Below are 6567 nucleotides of genomic sequence, written 5' to 3' on the forward strand. Positions count from 1 at the left end.
ACATTGTTAGCAAGTTGTAGTGTCGGTTAGATAGCGTGAGTTATAATGTTAGTGTTAGGGAGATAGAGGTATATAGTTAACAAGTGAGATATAGAGTTAATGCGTTAATGAGTTAGCAAGTTGCACTGTAGGTTAAATAGCTAGAGTTACAATGTTAGCGTTAGTGAGATATAGATATAGAGTTAATGAGTGAGATAGATCGTGAGTTAGTGCGTTAGTGAGTAAGCAAGTTGCAGTGTAGTTTAAATAGCAAGAGTTACAAAGTTAGTGTGAGTGAGATATAGATATAGAGTTAGTGAGATTTTGCGATATATAGATAGTAAATTATAGAAATAATAGTTAGTACAATATTGAGTTAAGGAGACAAGAGAGTTAGTGAGTGACAGAGAGAGTTAGCAATCTAGACTCACAAAGTCAGTGCGATGTAGTTGCCAAGATATACAGAGATAGTTAGCTTTATGGATAGGTGGTTAGAGATGGAGTGCATCCAATAACACTTACGAGTTACAAAGATAGAATGAGTTAGAGCTAAACGCAGAGACTTAGAAAGAACTAGACAACGTGCTTTAGTGCAAGAATGATTCCTAAAATATCCAAACAGCAGGCATTGTGGTCAATCTCTTCTAGCATTGGGATTTGCCTATTGATAACGAGCAACCCAATCCCTATATAGAATGTTGCGCATTCTTTGGCCTAGAATACGCTCTCTCCTAGCACTTCTTGGGGCTGGCATAATATTGGGACGGGGATCAAATTGGTCTTCTCTATCATTGCATGCATACCATGCTCTGCCAGAAAATTATGCAACACACAACATGCAATGACATATGACGGAGCTCGCCTAAGGTCCACGGGCATATTTTGCAAAATTCGCCACTTGTTTTTCATGATGCTAGAGACATTTTCTATTGTAACTCGTCCTCTGGAAATGTGTCGATTAAATTCATCCCAGGGTCCCTGACTAGGAGCGTTGCCCTCTGCAAAAGGCATGACCATCATAGACGAAGAACCATAGCCTTTGTTTGCGAGGAGGTATGGTTGAATGCGTAATCGCTCCAGCGTAATTACCGGAGTAGGGAGTACTTGGCGGGACCGCATGCGCTTGTACAAAGAAGAGCTATTCCAGTGTACAGCGTCGTTAGTGCTACCAGGCGCGCTCACACACACATCCCACAACTTCTTACGTGCGTCACACACTGCTTGCAACAAAATGGAGTGGAAATGGTGTCTACACCAATATTGTGCTGGAGTGTTACGCCGCTTTGGTCGCCTAGCTAACCTAATGTGAGTGCCATCTATCACGCCACATACATTTGGCAACATAGTGATGGCCAAGAAATAAGCTATAATATGATCAAGCCATTCACCGAACAGAACAACGATATATTGTGGACGTAATCGTGCTGCACGGATTTCCACCACAATGTTGCAATACTTGCGTACAGTGGATTCACCGACACCAAATGTATCACTAATATGAGTGGTAAACTCATTGTGGGCAAGCCTGAGTAAGGTAAAGCTTAGAGCTTGTTCGGGGTCAATCGGAGGACATACAAAATTATCTCTATCAATCGACGGAAGAAAAGGCACAATAGCTTCTAAAAGAATTTGAAAGACCGGCTCAGGCATGCGGTACCTTTTCATGAAGAGGTCGTCCGTGTAACCCTCCTCGCAAAGCCAGACCTGCCTTTGAACTTGGGACCAAAAAGCATGCTGACGTGGGAAGATCCACCATTCGCGAATGCCAACTAATGCCTCGAGGTGTTCGTGGAAAATAGCCGACGACATGAACAGGAAGATGATGAGCCCAATAAACAACATTTGTACTGCGGCACTTGGAGTAGCGTCCGAACCTACGCTTGCCATCTTCGCAGTAATCCAGTAGGATACAATCAAGGGATTCATTGTACTCGACCAGAGAGCAACACAATCTGTCTATGATAGTGAAAAAAATGCAGACCTTCCACTGCATGCAATTGTTGATTCTGAAAAAAATATTATTCGAAGCCCTTCGTTGAACTTGCTACTGGCAGTGCGGAGCTTGTAGAGCTCTGTAATTTCACCAAACAACTAGCTAGCTTAGCATGTATCTTGTGTCTCGAACTTGCAGCATTGTACATGTAGTATAAACTCAAGTGTTGTAGGTGGAGCTTAATTAAATGAGGTGTGTATTGTCGCCCTCGCACAGCATGTCCTCGAGATGCGTATTGTCTCTCTGTGACAGTCGCAGGATGTGTGCAGTGACAAGCAAGTTTGAATAATGCGGAGGGCGGTGTGGGTTTGCACAGGCAAAGAGGCATAGAGAGGAGGGACAACTGTAGGGCGGCATCTCCGCCAGGGCAACGTGGGTTATTGGCGCCTCCATATGCGCTGCCAATTAATAATTTCTTGCTTTTTTTGTTATCATGTGTGCAATCGGGGGCTCTGGCGGCGTCGATCATAAAAGCTGGAAAAGGTCAACCACGCAGCCGCTGGGCCACATGTGCGCAACCTTTGAGCATCGAAGTTTGTCCCAGTTACTTTGGGCAAAAGTTGTAGCTACTGCTAACCACATCCTCAATCGTGCTCCCACTTATGCAGTCCCTTACCTGACTCCCTATTAGTCATATCTCCGATAGAAGCCCTCAGTTGCCCGTATCTTTGGATGTCATGCTCATGCACACGTTCCGAAGAAGGATCGGCCAAAGATTGATGCGAAGTCCCGCAAGTTGATCTATGTGGGGTGTGCTCCTCTTTCCGAGTATGACCCCACTACTCGGATGATTGAGCATAGTCATGATGTTCTATTTGATGAGTCTATCTTTCAGGGGCACCCGGATTGCCTTTGTGAGGTGTTTCTTCTCCTGTTCCTCTTGTCCCTATTGTTCCTCTCAAAATCCATGCTGATTCCTCGATCGGTGCCAATTTCTCTGATGGTTTTGCTATGTCTACCCTCAGACGTATTCCCTCTTCTTTGGCAGTATCTCCTACCCGTGCAGTGTTACCCGCTTGTGATGCCTCTACTATTCGTGATATACCTATACCCTCACCTGTAGCAGATGCTTCACCTATACCAATTGAAGAGGGGGATATTGACTATGACAGAGATGTTCCAGAGCTATCTCGTTGTGATCCAGGTTTTCGGTCTGATCACCTACTGAGCCAGTCCAGGGCGGCAGCGGAGGAGTTTTGCAGTGGTTCGGGACTTTGGCGGTACAGATTTTGCTCTGTACCTCTGTTCCTAGTTTGCAAATAGTTTTTTCCTCAATCACCCATGCGCGGTGGCCTCTGTATGAAGAGTCAGCTTTCCTCCATGTTGGTTTATCCCAGGAGGCATGTGCGTCGACACCTTGCATGTCTATGGTTGCTAGGGAGGCTGCGCTAGTATATTGCTTGCAGAAGGTTCCCTATGGCCTTGAGCAGGCACCCCCGTGCATGGATCGAGCCAGCTTGCTCTCCACTTCCCGCTGATTCTACACACGTTCGCTAGAGTTGGTTTTCTGTCTCTATTTGCTACGCACCAGCACACACATTTTCATGCGAGCCAATCCCCCCCTTCACCCACGCGATCGCTGGTTCTCTCCCCCTCTTGCCTGTTCTTCACGAGAGGGATCCCAGGTGTGTGCGTGCGTGTGCGGGCGTGCATGTGCACATGCACGCGTACGTGTGTGAGCATTGGTGCGTGTGCGCATGTGTACGTGCTAACTGTTGTGTGTGTGTTCACATACGTGTGTGGTGTTTGTGTGTGTGAGAGTGTGTGTGCACTTGAGCTTGTGTGTACATGTGTACCTACACGTGTGTGTGTGTCTACACGCGTATGTGCGTGCTCTGTGTGCCCATCACCTCTCTCTCTCTCTCTCTCTCTCTCTCTCTCTCATGGTATTCTTCCTATATCGGTACACCACTCACTCTGCAAGTGGGTTTCATCACGGACGGTGTGCGAGAGGGTGTCTACCTTGGTTGCTCGTCATCACTCAGAGTTTCCTACACTTCCACTGCCCATTCTGACAAAATAGCATGGCATGTTTGCTAACTAGCATACTTGGTATGCTAATTAGCTCCTTAGGTATGTATGCTAACTAGAATGCTAGGTATGCTAACTAGCATGGACAATGTTCTGACCAGCATAACCAAAATGCTAACTAGCATACTAGCTATGCTAACAAGCATAATCAGAAGGAGTTTAGCATATGAGGTATGCTAAACTACATAGAATGTGTGCTAAGTAGAATAGAAGGTATGCTAACTAGCATGGACTAGGATCTGACCAGCATACCCAGAATGCTAATAAGAATAATTGGTGTGCTAATTAGTGTACCAGTTATGCAATTTAGCATACCCAGTATGGTAATTAGCATACTAGGTATGCTAACTAGCATAGAATGTGCTAACCAACATACCCATATGTTGGTTAGCATACTAGTAAAGGTGGCTAGCATACTCATTACGTTAAACAACATACTCAACATGCTAATTTGCATACTAGGAATGCTAACTAGCATAAACATTGTGTTAAAGAGCATATGCAGCATAGAGGTGAGCATACTAGGTATGTTAACTAAAATAAAGGGTGTTAATTAGCATACATGTTGTGTTAACTAGCATACTTTGTATGTTAGGTAGATTACTAGACATGCTAACTAGTATACTCATTATGCTAAAGAGCATACCCAACAAACTAGGCATGCTAACTAGCATAAACCTTGTGTTAACCAGTATACTCATCATGTTGTTAGCATACTAGATATGTTAACTAGCATAGAGTGTGTTAATTAGCATACATATTCTCATTAGGTTAAACACCATACCCAGAATACTAGGAATGCTAACTAGCATAAACCTGTGTTAAACAACATGTTGGTGAGCATACTAGGTATGTTAATTAGCATAAAGGGTATTAATTAGCATACATATTGTGTTGACCAGCATACTTTGTATGCTAGGTAGACTACTAGGCGTGCTAACTAGCATACTCATTATGCTAAACAATATACCCAACATACTAGGAATGCTAACTAGCATAAACCTTGTGTTAACCAGTATACTCATCATGCTGTGAGCATACTAGATATGCTAACTAGCATAGAGTGTGTTAATTAGCATACATATCCTCATTAGGTTAAACACCATACCCAGTATACTAGGAATGCTAACTAGCATAAACCTGTGTTAAACAACATACTCAGCATGCTGGTGAGCATACTAGGTATGCTAACTACTATATATTATGGTAAATAGCATACATCTTCCGTTGACCAGCATACTTTGTATGCTTATTAGCATATTGGGAGTGCTAACTACCGTACTATGAAAGCTAACTAGCATAAACATTTTGGTAACTACCATATATAGTTGGTTAAACATCATATCCGTACTAGCATAGACAATGAGATAACCATCTTACACAGTATGTTGAGTAGCATATACAGTGTGTAGTATGTACCAGCATGCCAACTATGCTAACTAGCATACTTGGTATGCTACCTATCTTACTCAACGTGTTAAGTATCAATCTACAGACGAGTATGCTATTAATCAGCATACACAAGTTATTACGCACTCGAGATGCAATGCATAGAATGCATAAGTTATGGCATAAGTATTTGATTGATCACGTGAGGCTCGTCTAGGAGGTGCACAAGGTGTTTTATGTAGCTTTTCCTCCCCATTCTCTTTTACAAACATCCTTCTTGCTCAATGAAACGCGAGTCTCCACTTTTTAAAATGTGTAGACCAATTTATTATTTCATTTGAGATAGGGCTATGATGGTGTTGCTTGTGACATGTAGCCAATGAAAACAGTCAACCATCGATACCAAGCTTTGCCTGTCATGATCTCGTGTTGAACAAGGTGCGATGGCCGACTTTTAGGACCCTGGATATTTTTGCAATAGGCATGTTTTCCTTTGAAGTCAACATCATTTGCATTGGTGCATTCCTCAAAAACAACTCCTCATTAGAACCTGGCTGCTTGACAGTAGCCAGTGTGTTGCAAATATTGGAAGCAATTTCCCTTTGTAATACACTCTTCTCCACTAAAGAGCACTCTCGTCCACCAAAGACTGATCATGGATTGCGTGAACAAACGGATGTTGAGAAACAAAATTCTAGATTTTTCAATTTGCTTTTGTACCTTCAGTCCTACTCTTAAAAACTCTCACAATCTCGGAGGAGATTTTCTTTTTCTCCTCAACGTCGAGGGCATGATGTCCTCACTTAACTTTCATTTGTTTGTGCTCTCCCTGTTTCTCTTTCTTTCTCTCTCATATTCCCTGATTACAAAAAGAGTTGGATCTTGGAAATTGTAATTCATTGCCTGTAATGGCTCCCTTCTACTTTTTCTTGAGGACTATAAACGTGCATAATATAAATCTCTAAATGTATAGTTGTCAACACATAATGTTGTAATTCATACATAATATGAAGAAATGCTCTCACTAAGCTATAGCTTTCAAAACGTATTGTTGGTACTTTGCATAACCATGAAGAATTGCCATCAACACCTTCCACACTTTTCGCAATTCACCTTAGGAAAAGTTAAAAAGGATACCCACAAAGATAACAAAGGCTTTTCAAGCTGGAAACCTA

The 6567-nt window shown here is 42.7% G+C and overlaps 1 pseudogene; it reads right to left on the reverse strand.

The window, feature by feature from the left end:
- Positions 1-613: 613 nt before the first annotated feature.
- Positions 614-1821, reverse strand: LOC147424629 (uncharacterized; annotated as a pseudogene).
- Between the last annotated feature and the right edge of the window lie 4746 nt (positions 1822-6567).

Source organism: Adiantum capillus-veneris, chromosome 25 (genome assembly GCF_014529385.1).
Source record: "Adiantum capillus-veneris isolate H3 chromosome 25, ASM1452938v2, whole genome shotgun sequence".
In the NCBI taxonomy this organism is placed as follows: domain Eukaryota; kingdom Viridiplantae; phylum Streptophyta; class Polypodiopsida; order Polypodiales; family Pteridaceae; genus Adiantum; species Adiantum capillus-veneris.